Below are 14,366 nucleotides of genomic sequence, written 5' to 3' on the forward strand. Positions count from 1 at the left end.
TTCCTCTGGTAGGAGCAAGTAAGGCACAGCCGATGGCAATATCTTCTACAGATACAGTAGAACTTCCTTGTACCCTTCACTCAGCATCCTATCATCACCATACCTGACTGAGCCAAACCTCTGCTGCTGCTGTGATGCTAAGCATGCCGATGCAGTGCACTGGCATTTCTGCATTTGCTTCGTTTGCATTTAAACAATCAAAATTTTTAATTAAAATGCATAAATGAACCCTCCATTGAATGCCCTATCTCCTGTGTTATTTATTTTTTATATTAAACCTTCAATTTGATGGATAAGCACTGTCATTGGTCATTTCTGCTAAAATGATCCCATCACCAGTGAAATATTTGACAAATCTGATATTAAATTTTTTATCCCTAGCTTTCAGCACTTGTGGTCCATTAAGATAAATAGGATGTCTCACACTTCTGATCTATTCTTTGAATCTCTCTGGGACCAGCACTCCATTAAACACAGAAAGATACAGGTCAAAAGGATGGTCTGTGATCCAAAGAGTGCCCTTCTTATAGCTTTCTTTATATGGCCCAGCACATCCACCAAGGTGGAGTGTCCTTTGCTTCTTCAGAGTCCTCCTTCTGAGACAACTGTCACTCCTTTCTGTACGGTGACACAATCTGGGGGTTTGGTGTACCTGTCTGTTGATGGAACAGGAAGTTATGTGGACTGTCTGCAAAGTGAAACTTGTTTTACTTACTTTTTTTTTTTCACCTTGTGACAGTAGTAGCTGTGGTTATCGCAAAGGTTCCTGCACTGAAGTTTAGCTCCAAGGAAAGTAATTTGTCCCAAGAACTGCATCCAAATACAGAGAATAAAGTAGAAAACACATTCTGCTACTAGCTTCTCTGAGAGGATTACTGTAAAACTAAACTAATAACAATGCAGCATTCCTTCAAAAACTGAAATCTTGCTCACATGCTAAGAAGCTGTAAGAGTAACAGCATCATCTGGTGGCTTCTGTCACAAAGAATGGATTAATTGATTTTTTGTTCTACTTTCATTTAAATTCCTCTTCTCTCAGGTGAGGTCAAGTCCTGAAGGAATGTGTGAGAGGAAAAAGAGACAGAAAATGATAAAAATGAAAGAAGGCAGTAATGAAAACTTCAGCTAAGCTGAAACATTAAACTGCATCTCAATATCCCAGATCTTTTTTAAAGGATCTTTTAAAGAACATTTAAAAACTCTGCCTTCACTGAAGTCAAGCTTCTTTTAAGGCAATGCCGGTTGTGGTTGGGATTTTCAAAATATACATTAAGAGCAGGAACGAAGCTGCTAAAGGCCTTTAATCTTAGATAAGCAGAATTTTAGTGGACCGTAACATGGGCATACATCTATTCTCTTGTCTCTGAATGCAGGATTTGTATATATATAAAATGGCAGTATTTCTTCAAGTTGCAAGCTGAACAGGCTTACATTCCTTATATCACTTCACTGCTGCGATAGCATGGCCATAAAATTAAGAGAGATGCTGGGAGCTGTTGGAAGGACTGGTGTAAACCTTAACAAAATCTCAGGGCAATTCCTGTCCACCATATCCTCCATAACTGCTATCCCAAATCTCTCCAGCTCCTCCTGAACTTTCCTTGAAATTCTGGTGATTGATCCTCTTAACTTTTGGAGAGTTGGTATGTAAAAATGAGATGATATTGGTTTATAAAAGTTTCAGCTGTGAACAAGAGTTATTATGATTATGATTGTAAAACAAGCTAAACCACTAAAGCTTACATGTACAGCTAATATAGCACTAGAGATTGAATCAGCCTTCTTTAGGTGTTAAGCTGCCCTGTCCCAAATGGGCTAACTATTCCCAGAAGCATTCAAGATCCTCAATAAGAAGTTAACTGCGATCCAGATGAAGCAGAAGGCCACACTAGCCTACAGAACCCAAAGCCATCAGGATTAGTTGTTGCTAAAGCTTATTAACAAGGCAATAAAACGAAAATTATTCCTTCTGGCTTTATTAGTGCACAATGTCTGTTTCACATTCATACAGTTTCTGTCCTATCCTTGGCAGTTGTCTTCTTTGTTGTATTATTACAAAGAGAGAAATATCAAAACATTAATTTAAGCTGTCACAATGCAAAGGGCTGACAGTCATATAAAGAATTATCACTATGGTAGAGAATGGAGACAAGTTAGAGAAGGAAAATTAAAGTGACTAGCTAAACAGAACCGAACTTTTTGAAAAATTTGGATATTGCCATGACAATTTGAATTGCTGCAACTTTTTCTTTTTGTGTTTTTCAGCACATTCCTACACAGTCTATTATCAATCTGACAAGGAAAAGAAAGAAAGAAAATCACTTTATATATACGCTAGTTTTAGTGAAATATGTATTTCAAAAGAGAAGATTCATCTTGTACTAGTTTGTGTAATAAGATATATTGCAACTAACATCAATCTTCATAATTTTCCGTAATTGTAGAAGTCAGACTGACCAAGATTACAGACTGTTTAATCCTTCTTACCAAGGCATACAACACAGATTTTTTTTTTTTTTTTTGTCCACTTCAGGGCTTTTTTGAAAAATAAAAATGATTTATTTCTGGCAAACAATAAGATTGCAACAGGTGCTTGGGTCAGGGTTTCAAAATGTGTTGTGCATTCCTAAGAATTATTTTAATTATTCAAATAAGATAAGGAAGAGAGTGGCTAAAAGAAGAAAATAATGCCAACACTTTGCTCTTATGTTATCCTTTTCAGCAGTAGCTCTTGGACCATTTTACTATGACTATGAAGAAAGTGAGGGCACAAGAGTCTCATGGTGCAAGTCCATGCCCAGTAAGCTAGACAACCGCAGTCCAAGCAGTTTGCTTTCTCCAGTAGAGTACACTGACAGATCCTTTGATTTAAGTCAAGTTTTCAGCAGGGAATACAGTGCTTAGTCTTGTGCTCTGCCCTCTCATCATATACTCTCTTGATAAGAGAAAAGTAGCTAGATGTTATGAATTTAATGCAAGGAGTTGGTGAAACTCCGCATCTTGTGTTCTACACAAATGTCCACTGCTTTCTAACTATAGTATCTGCAGTGCAAATTATGTCCATTAGCATTGTAGTGGCTGGTGGGTCAGACTACTAATGAAGTATGAGTCCACAAGATGGCTTTATACAGTCAAAATTTGTAAGAAATTCTCATGCACATAAGCAGTCACTGAGTTAGTTCAGCTGGCACATGAAAAACAGCTGAAAACACCAAAGGCTAAGGAAATCAGTCTTCCTAAGGTAGATGAATGAGAGGTTTACACGACTAATGCTAACAGGACAGAGGCACAAAACTCCCTGTGGATGTAAGGACATAAGATCCTTTGCACATGTTCATCAGCCTTATGTCTCTTTAAGCACCGTAATCCTGGAATTAGAAAAACAGACTGTTTAGATCACCACAGTAGGTAGCCTTGAAGTTGTCTGTACGTTCTGCAGCAGTCAGCACTCAATTCAATAAACGCTAAGACCAAGCTGCCAACATTGCCAGGCAGCGCTGTCTGGCCGAGGCTTGGTGTGTCCTCAGAGAAGTCACAGGGTCAGATCCTATGCACAGTGAAGTCACTGTAAAACTTGTGCACCGATCACAATATAAAGAGAGAACAGGGAAGCACTGTGACTGCAAATCACTATTATTCTCCAAATAAATCAGATGGACATTATGACTTGGAAAAGCAGACAAGAAGACACTTAAAAATATAATAAAAATGAATTGCTGCAGTGACACCAAATGTAGCACCAGTCTCCCAATTGTATCAATAATTTTTTTTGATTGTGATCACAAAGATGTTAAGTTTTGCTAAGATGCATTTGCAAATCACTTTGATTACTAACTGTGAATAGTACAAATGTGTTTAAGTGCTTCTGCATGTTCACTGTGGCCCTCAGACCCTTCTTTGCTGTGTCCTGAATGAGAAACACTTGGCAGAACATTAGGAAGTTTAGACACTCCTGCTTGGAGCGTTCAGATGGTCCTGGAATTATTAGGGCTACTTAGATGGAGAGTCTGTGTGAGCTGTCCTTTTACTGAGTCTCAAGGCTCTTATGACTGACTTTGCTTTTCACAATTTTATCTCTCTTTCATTTTTTTAAATCAGATAGGCTTTACTGTGTAGAGGAATTTGACCATTTACTATTGTATTCTAAGAAATAAACCTACTAGACCAAGCATTCAAGGTAATTTCATTTTTGCAATAGGAGGTATAATTGAGGAATCATATTTTCAATGTAAGACACTATCTAAAACTAGTCCCTGGTATGAACCCTGGTCAACTATATACAATCCTCTTTAATATGGCCTTTGATAGTATTCATTTAGAATTCTAGTGCAAAGCCTCAAAAAGGGCACTGAATGAAATTAGTTTCTAAAAGAAATGGAAGCGGAAGTCTCTTTCTCTGAATTAACGACAATCTTAAAATCTCAACTGAAATTGCTTTGAAACAGCACACTAATCCACAATGAAAATGTTTGCAAAGCATTTAAAAATACAAACAGGATTAACAAAGAACTCTCCAAGGACAAGATATATTTGATTCAATTTTAAGACCAGAAGGAAAGTTCAGTGCCTTAACTTGTTTTTTTTTTTTTTTTTTTTTGTAAAGAGGGTTAGGGAGATAGATTATAACTAGCTGAGGGAAAAAAACATCTTCTCTCCCAAATCCCAATTTGAATATTAAAAAGTTTATGTAATAATCAAATATCACCGTTGTAAATGTAAACCTAAACATGCTGATGGAAGAAGTGCATGAAAGTGCCTGAGAAAATGTTTCCATTCTAATTTTTACAGAAATTGCTGCCACAATCAGTAGGGGTGGGAGGTGGGTGACCAACTGCAGCTTTTTCTGGTTGCCTTAACTATGCCAGTTTGGCCTTTTTCTGGGAGTGATACTACTAGCTTCAGTAAAGCACTACACAGCTTCAATAAGAACACCTGACTCCACTTGTCAAGTAGTAGAGTCTATATCTGTTGCCTCTTTATATCTGTTGAGTCTTCTCCTAGCGTCTGAGTCCCATGTGCATGGTCAGCCTCACTAAAAGGAGGGCAGTTGCGATTACAGATCTCTAATGAATCATTAGGAGTTTCCCAGACAGGTTGGGTTAAGGTCTCCATTCCCTCTATCAGGCAAGTTAGATGAACACAGCTTTCCTCTGCTTTTGTGAGTGCGTGACACACTTGTATATGGACATAATCCTGTCTGTGCATATACATAAAACAGTGGTAGCATGGCCGAGCRGTCTAAGGTGCTGGATTAAGGCTCCAGTCTCTTTGGGGGCGTGGGTTCGAATCCCACTGCTGCCAGTGATTCTTTTGGCAAGAAGGTTCCTAGGGAACTACAGGCCAGTCAGCCTCACCTCCATTCCTGGAAAGGTGATGGAGCAGCTCATCCTGGCCACCATTTCCAAGCATATGAAGGGCAGGAAGGTAATCAGGAGTAGTCAGCATGGATTCACAAAGAGGAAATCACACTTAACCAACCTGATAGCCTTCTATGATGGAATGACTGGCTGGGTAGATGAGGGGAGAGCAGTGTATGTTGTGTGCATTGTCTTCAGGAAGGCTTTGGACACTGTCTCCCATAACATCCTCACAGGGAAGCTCAGGATGTGTGGTTTAGATGAGTGGACAGTGAGGTCTCGGCTTGAGAACTGGCTGAATGAATGGCAGAGCTCAGAGGGTTGTGGTCAGCAGCGCAGAGTCTAGTTGGAGGCCTGTAGCTAGCGGTGTCCCCCAGAGGTCAATACTGGGTTCACTGTTGTTCAACCTATTCCTCAGTGACCTGGATGAAGGCACAGAGTGCACCCTCAGCAAGTTTGCTGACGATACAAAACTGGGAGGAGTGGCTGATACACCAGAGGGCTGTGCTGCCAGTCAGAGGGACCTCGACAGGCTGGAGAGATGGGCAGAGGGGAACCTCATGAAGTTCACTAAAGGGAAGTGCAGAGTCTGGCCCCTGGGGAGGAATAACCCCTTGCACCAGTACAGCCTGGGGGCTGGCCTGCTAGAAAGCAGCTCTGCAGAGCTTATTGTCCAGAGGACTTGGATGAGATTTCTGAAATGCAGTGTGCTTTGCAATAGGTCTGTAATGGAATTACCCATAATCACTCTTTACAGCCACTGTTGTAAGGAAGCCAGAGTGCTGTTAGGGTCTCCATGATGTTACTTGCACCCCAGAGCTCTCCTGTGCTGTTTATATATGGTCTTGCTCACACCAAGACCAGTAAAAGTGATTTAATTGGTACAAGGAGTAGGATCTGTGAGCAAGTACTTTTGGATTTCTTTAGTTACACAGCCCTACAGCCTATGAAGGCAAGCACCTAGCTCATCATCTAAACTGACTTTGTGCCAGTGGAAAGAGAGGTATGTTCAGGGACAGAAACCATCCCGCCTATCTGGGACCCATATTTTATGGAGGAATGAACTGACTTCTCTCTCTGTTGAATGCAGGAGAAGACTCAGCAATGTGCTTGGAGTAGATGACCAAGTTTCAGAAAGCTAAATTTAGATGAGGGGAACCCTACCCAAGACATCTTTGGGCTGGTCCTCAGCTAATCTACGTGCACCTAGACCACTCCCTGTGATGGAGTGCATGCTCATTTCCCCCAGGAAGAAAGATTTGGCCTTTTTAATATAAAGACAGCATTCTGGATCCAGAGAGCAACAAAAGAAAATCTGTAAGACAGAAAACAAAAGGTATCCAAAACAGAAATAACAAATAAATTCCTTCACTGTTCATCCATAAATGACCTGGTCCCACCTTGAGAGCATGTTGTTCCCTGCAGGCTTTTCACCAGCTTCACAATTCTCCCTTGTGTTCACGTTTGGGCTGAGCTGAGCTGTAGTGCCAGATATGAAACTGCTATCACTGTTCAAAGACATTTCAGTGCTGCAAAGTGCAAGTGAAGGACAAAGGCAGCTGGGAGTAAAGGCGAGCCCTAGGAACATGACATAGAGCATCATCTACAAATTGCCACGTCTGAGACAGTATGGGCTTAAGAAAGCTCATCCTCACACGGAAGAAGTAATTTCTTACCCAGCATCAGTCTCTGGCTTCACTTCCACAGCTAGTGAGAAGTAGCTTGGTGACCACACTGATGAGTGTGAGATGAAGTCCTCCTGCCCTCTCTGTCCTGTTCCTCACTTTTTAACTTGCATGTCTGCACACACATCTCAGCACCTGTGCCATGGGACCCTGTTTTTAAAGTGAATTTAGAATGAGATGAACAAGGATTGTTTTGGGAGCAAAGAGCAAGCCTCTGCTAAGCCTTAAAACCTGATTTTAGTAGACTTATTGATTGCTCCAGGGTGTATATGCTCATATGTATGTACTTCTGCAGTAAAAAAGTGCAGCAAAAATGATTAAACACATGAGGAAAGAGGCTTCCATCTAAAAGGTGATTAAAAAGACCAGCATTGTTTAGTTTGCAAAACACAAGAGTAAAAGGTGATATAACAGAAGTAGAGAGAAGGGGCTATTTATTCTGTTTTCTCTCAAGAACAAATACCCATGGAAAGGTGAAGACAAAATTCTGAAAACATTTGTGCAGTGTATAACCAGCCATGTAACTCATTGATGCAAGATATTAGGCAAATTTATCAGAAATATTTCTAAATGTATTAAGACTATGAATAATAAGCCTCAGTTACCTAGGATAAGGAAAAGAAAAAACAAACAATCCCCCAAACTGTAAGGACAGTTAGTCCCTGTCCTTGCACTCACATTGGTTAGAGATGGAATTTTATTCCCCAGAGGAACAGCATTATTTATTTATCAAGTGTAGAACAGGGGAGTGCTCTCTTCCTTCAAGCAGGAGGTGCAGTAGAAGGCAGGTCGGTAAATGAAGCTGTGTGAGGTCATTGTCAATAGATTTCCTCCAGAATACATAAACTTAGTAACAGTCAAGTGGCTCAGGTTTAGTTATTTTGTTCTCAGCTGGTTATTTTCCCCAAGGAACCTTGACTACTGCTAGATAACAGTCAAGGCTGTGAATAAAAATGGAATTAAATATATTCATGTCCTTGCAAAGTTCTTTGTTAATCCTACTTGTTTCTATGTACTTGTAAATGCTAAGTAAACATTTTCACTGTGGATATAACCTATTTTGAGTATAAAAGAGAAACTGTTGTACCTCCAATATTACTCCAAGGTAGCAGTGAGTGGAGTCTGAATTTTAATGGTCCCTCTGTATCAACCTGTGCTGAAAGAAGCCTAGCAGAGAGAGCAGCTCAGCGCGCTGATGTGACATGGCAGCCCTGTGTCGTACTGCTGCTAATGCTAAAGGCTTCACTCCATCCAGCCCGGGAATTTTCGGTTTGTACTGTCAGATCTGGAATACGCTGGAAAGCAAGGAAGTTGCTGCTGCTAACAGAATTAGTACCTGCTTAAAATGTACATGTATACGGAGAACAAACTGTCTTTTAAAAAGAATTTTAAATGCTACTTTTGGCTTATGAATAGTTTTCTTGCAACTGTCAGGCCATCTGCTTTGAGAGGGGTCTGTACAGTCATGAAAAGGAATCTTAAAATATACTCTCCTCATAAACATCTTTTGTTTGGAAAATCCACATGCATCACATAATGCAGTAAATGGCAGCTCAGGCTGAACTGAAACATTTTTAAATACCGAGGATGCAACCTTGGATACAGCTCCCCCCGCCCCCCGCCTCCCCTCTATTAATAAGCACGCTTTAAATGCACACTTAGACTCATTCTCTTACATCCTCAGATTGGCAGCACCCACCTGCTGGGAAACATGCTAAGATAACTTCCTTGGGTACATCCAAAATACCAAACTGGGTTGTGGGCAGGAAAGAAACAGGCTCTGCAAAGCAGCTCTCTCAGGGATTACATCATACTCCCAGCCAATTTTCTGCCTACACTGCACCATTTTGTATGGTGTGTGTGTGGAAAAAAAAAAAAAAAAGCACACGTTCATGTCATTAAAGACTGCAACACAGTATATACAATCAAAAGGGCCAAATTAAGGCTGTGCAAGCACATTTAATTCTAGCATTTTCTAACTTTCGGGAACTCAGCTTTTCAGAACTGTTTGGTACTTGAATATATACGATACATACATATGCATATATATATTTATTTTGTTTGCATGCTTAGAATATAAAATTAAATGCATGAGAACAGTGTTGTGCTTTCCTTACATTTTTTCCTTTATTTGCATCAGTCTTTGGTCATTTTTGTTTACCTGCTTTTTGTTATTCTAATGACAGTTTGAATATACAAAATGCTGATTTTCTTTTACATAAAAATGTAATAAACTTTCTGGCTTTCTTTATAAACAAATTTCAGCATGAATGTTGATGGGATGCTGTATAACAAGTAAAGAAGAAATACTGTTTAATTATCTTCCACATAAAATCCAATAAAACGTTCTGGCTTTTCTTATTTTTCTGTACTGGGGATTAACATCAGTGTCTTTGTGATGAGAAAACTGCATTCATGGCTCTCCTATTTAGATTTAAATAGGAATTATAGTTCTTGGCAGAAAGGGATCTGTCAAATATCACAGCATTTGTGGCAGGTGGTCACTGCATTGCTTAGTACAGACACTGCCTGCTTAACCATAGCCTGAAGTAAACATCAGAAGTCAATTATTCTCTTTGTAAATATTTTATTTATATTTTGGAAGCTGATGAACGTCTTTTCAATGCTTGGCTGAGGCCTTTTCAACAGATCAAAATCCTACTGAACCTGCATTTGGGTGGTTAAAACTGTATTTAGCAATCCAGGGATACGGATGTAGCTAACATTGTCTATTGGGCTTCACAACACAATCCTCTGCTTGGAAACCTTTAATGACTTGGCTGCTTTGAAGTGGACAGAGCTAAAACTTGTCATGGTTATTATCACTGCAGCTGCCAATTAGTACGACAACCATGTATTATTTTGCCAAAATCCCCTTCTTCTGTTAAACTGTATTTTGAATATAAATACTGCAAAAGAAAAGAAAAGAGTGTATTTCCTTTGGTTCACTGGTGGGAAAGCAGGAAGTCTGGTTTAACAGCAAAATGAACGTATGTATGTAGAGCAGCCCTATAGAGGTAACCTGAACATACACTGAGTAGAAAATGCGGAACAAGAGCTGAGCTCTGAGGGTAAATGCCTTTGAGAAGTGTCTTGTTCCAGAATAAACCTACTGGAATAAAATGACAAAATCTGGCAATAGTTATGCATAGATGGCAAAATCCTTCCCAAAACCACTGTTGAGGGGACAACCTCTAAAGATGCCGGAACGCATTTTAGATCCTCATTCAAACCCTATCTGAACTCTTTGGGCTATTACCTAATCAGATCATCCCATTTAAACAACGTCCTAAAAAAATTCAAGTACTTCTGCCTACATAAATATGTCAAAAATATTTGCCTTGAAGAACCAGGATTTTCATGGGTATTTAATCCTGGCATCAGGAAACAGAAGGAGCACAAAGATGTTAAGAAGTGGAATTCTCTGAGATGGGGCTTTGGGTAATTTTCCCCACAAGCCTGTTTGGTGATAAGTTAATTGACTCCCACATTACCGAAACTGCAACATACTAAAACACTGGGTGCTCGCTTCAGTTTGCTATCTGACTGGCGAGGGCCATCTGTTCCACCCCATCCATCCACACGCGCGGCGCCTATTGTTGTCGACAGGATTCGCACACACGTGCACCAAGGGAAGCATGTGCCTCAAACTGTTTTGATCCCTAGAACATGGATTTTTCATTTTCTTTGTTTCTTTGTGCTCGCCCAGTAATAATACTTGTCATCTGAGAATTCATATTGATCTTGTCATTGCCTTAAAATTGGATGACAATTACTATCTTTGTCAAAATTCGATCTGATGAAATGGCTCCAATTAGGAAGGAAAAAGAAGGAATCCATCACAGCAGGGAATATCTCATTTGGCTTCAGCGTAGGGGAGCTTCTCTTAAAGGGATACTGTTGGAACAAGCAAATGGGAACAAACATAATAGAGATTAGGGGGCGAGTCTCAAAATCTGCAGAAATTAAGTATAAATAAAATGAGTAGTCATTTAATGTTTACAGTCCATATCTGTCCGCAAAACTGAACGGGAGCTCTTCTGACAATAGATGCTCCTAACTGTTCTTTTCATATTCTGATCCGGCCAGATACACAATGGCAGTTGATGCCAGTCTTCATGCATTTTCATTTCAAGTCCAGTTCTGATCATCACCATAATTATAATCTATTATGAGGAGTAGATTTGCTGAAGTTCATGAAATGATAACAGCATAAATTGCATCATGTTTCCGGATACTGATCTCACCTTGAAACTAAATGTAAAGAGGAAGTATAAGAAGAAAAAAGACTGAGTGAGTACACTTCCACTGCTGCTAATACTGGCACTAAAGCAAACAACTTATTCACACTAAATACAAATAAAACTGTGCCAATTACAAATTTCTTGTTTTTTAAATCAGCCCTAAAAACGGGCGTGTGCATGTGTGCAAGTATGGGTAAGGGTTTAGATTGATCTTCATCACTATGATGTATTTTCTTTTCCTCCCAAAAGATGGTTTTTTCATGTTGAATGAATGTTTTGTTCAAAAAAAACCCACCCCAAAACAATGTGTTTTACTTTCAAGCAGGAAATGAAAGGCTAGATTCACTGCTAGTCTTTAATTCTGGTTAGGCCTTACCTGGGAGCTGTGAGACACATGTTAGTGCTCTGCCCTCTCTGAAGGACTCCAACCTCCATTTGCCCAGGAGAGCGACCTAGGCTCCAGGGCATCCTTGCATGGATTTCTCTGAATCCATTCAGTAAATACAATTTTCTTACAAAAAATGTATGGCAGGGACCAGTCTTTTAGATTGTATAACTGATCTGAGCTCCTGAACATGAGACTACATGGTTTACCTCCATGAATAATCAGGTTTTCTTAACCACATGTAAGAGCTGCACAAGAGACTGAGGGAACCCAACCAAACACATCATGCTTATAGCAGGTGGTTAGTTTATAAGCTAAAAATGGAGGACTAGTATGATGCAGAGATGAGTCACCATATCCTGTACAGAAGCAGGCTCTTTGGCAGAACAAGGTGGATTAGCTGGTGCTAACAGGTCTTCCTCTAGCAGGCTGGGTGAACACAGTTCCCCTTTTCTGAAACTCCCCTTTTACCCATTTTCTTTAGCTGAACTTACCTAGTGACTCTGACCTACATTTACAGTAGTTCCAGAATGCAACAGAATTGTGTTTCTGGGGAGCTTGCTATTTGCTACAAATTTTAACCCAATCCATTTGAAAATGGTAGTATACAAAGGCCATGCAATTGTCTTGGACATGTTTGCAACACACTGTTATTTATGAGCATCTGGGACGAGTATGGTATCTTGTACTATGGATCTCATGATCTGTACAATGATGGCTGATTTTAATTGACTTTTGCTGCATATAGCAAATCCCAATTGGAGAAGTTCCAGGATGCCGCTAGTGAAGAACTGTGGGCGGGTGCATGTTTTGAAGTGATGGTAAACATTGTGACATATACTGTGTGTACTACATATTCTCATATGCACATTTTGACTTTTGTTGCCTTGGCTTTCACACAGCATTTCTAACATAGACATTCCTATTTGCAAGTTTGAGTGGAAAGCTGCTAATATGTGAATACTGCTCACTAACATGTACCACCATCACTGGACCTTCACTCCCTATTTTCCCCCATGAAATAGCCCCCCAAGTGCTCGGGGTGATCTGCAGGTCCATGGCATCTGTGTAAGCCAAACTGCTAGAACTGGGCAAGCAAGGAGTGATGAGAGCTTCCACGAGAAACAGCAACTTCAGGAAGTTAGTTGTAACTCAGCTCAGTACAATCCACCAACTTCTAATGTAAGCAACACCACCAAGAAGGCCTCATTCTTACAACCACGACTTCTTTTTTTCCTTCCAAGAGATGCTAGTAACTAATACCAAGCTTGTTCAAGCTATTTTAGCATTTAAAGTACATAGGTGCTAAAATATCTTTAAGAGTTGGGGGGTAAGAGCTGGAGTACCTGTATGATATATTTTAATGATTAGCCAACTACTCTGCTTGAGCTGAAAAGTGTCCTGAATTCACAGTGACTGTCTGTGAATCTGGACTCAGGCAAGATTTGTGCAAGTTTCTGGGTCCCTGCTACACATTCCATCCTGCCTTGCTGCAATATCATGTGGCCAATATTAGGCAAACAATTTGGTTCTAGGGTCTGTCTAGAAAGACATTTGCATCATACACAGGAAAGCTGTAAGGGATTTATAGACAATGAAGCTATGTGCAACCTTTCCCTAGCTATAAGGTGCCCACACCATCACACATGGATTGTACTCTTCTGCTGCCCACCATTGCTCATGCTCCTCAGAGACATAGCCAGAGAGCCTCTGATCCCGTTGCAGCAGCTCCTCCACTTTACCACAGCCATAGTGAAAGAAAGAAAGAAAGAAAGAAAAAGAAAGAAAGAAAGAAAGAAAAGGAAAGAAGAGAAGAGAAGAGAAGAGAAGAGAAGAGAAGAGAAGAAAAGAAAGAAAAGAAAGAAAGACAGGATATGTTTTTCCCCACTGCAGTATAACCACTTTTCACACAGACCACCTGGTTGCAGACAACTGTTAGGCAAGATTCATGCAAGAGAGATTAGCATGAGAAAGCAGTGTGAGGAAGCCAAAGTCAGTGCAAAGTGGCTGCTCAACTCTACTGTGCTGGACACAGTGAAATAAATGCTGGCAAATGGTGCTTCCATGAGGTAGTACCTCCATCACATCCGATTCAAATGTTATCCAGCAAACTGTCTTGCCAGGAACCTTCTTTGTATTGCAGGAAGCCATCTGTGTATGGTAACTAAAATGAGAACAGAATAGGATTCACTATGAAACACTCATCAGAAGCACTTCCTTCAAGTGCATGCTGACACTGCCAGAAGCAGTCTCTCTCCGAAGGTGAGGAGGGCATTACAGCCACAAGTCCCACAACTACCCCAAATGGATGCTGGGTCTTTCACCTGGTGCTTTTCACAGGAGGCTCACAAACGTTCCCCTCCTTTGACCATAATTTGTCCTTGGCTATGACCATTGATTGCTATGGGGATGGTTGGTGGGACAATGGAGCACTTTGAACGTGCTATCTACAGACTCGGTTTCTGTCTTTTTAACACATCTCCTGGCAGAAGTGCTGATTGTTTTCATTGATCTCTGCTGCTTCTGGTTTAATTTTTCTTTCTTTATCTCAAAGACCCTTTCTTATGTCTCTTTCTTTGCCAAACCATTCATTTGTTGCTGGATAATCATAGGTTTGTGTTTCAGATAGCTTCCTATTTTGTCCATTTTTCCTTTCCATTATCCATACATTTTTTCTCTGCAAACTTTGCCCTAT

At 40.2% G+C, this 14,366-nt stretch overlaps 1 non-coding gene across 1 annotated transcript; it reads left to right on the plus strand.

The window, feature by feature from the left end:
• The first annotated feature begins 5,219 nt into the window (after nt 1–5,219).
• On the plus strand, nt 5,220–5,301 carry TRNAL-AAG. The gene has a single exon. It is a non-coding gene; the product is annotated as a tRNA-Leu (tRNA).
• The last annotated feature ends 9,065 nt before the right edge of the window (nt 5,302–14,366 follow it).

This window comes from Apteryx rowi, unplaced genomic scaffold (genome assembly GCF_003343035.1).
Source record: "Apteryx rowi isolate R43461 unplaced genomic scaffold, aptRow1 scaffold_59, whole genome shotgun sequence".
NCBI lineage: Eukaryota > Metazoa > Chordata > Aves > Apterygiformes > Apterygidae > Apteryx > Apteryx rowi.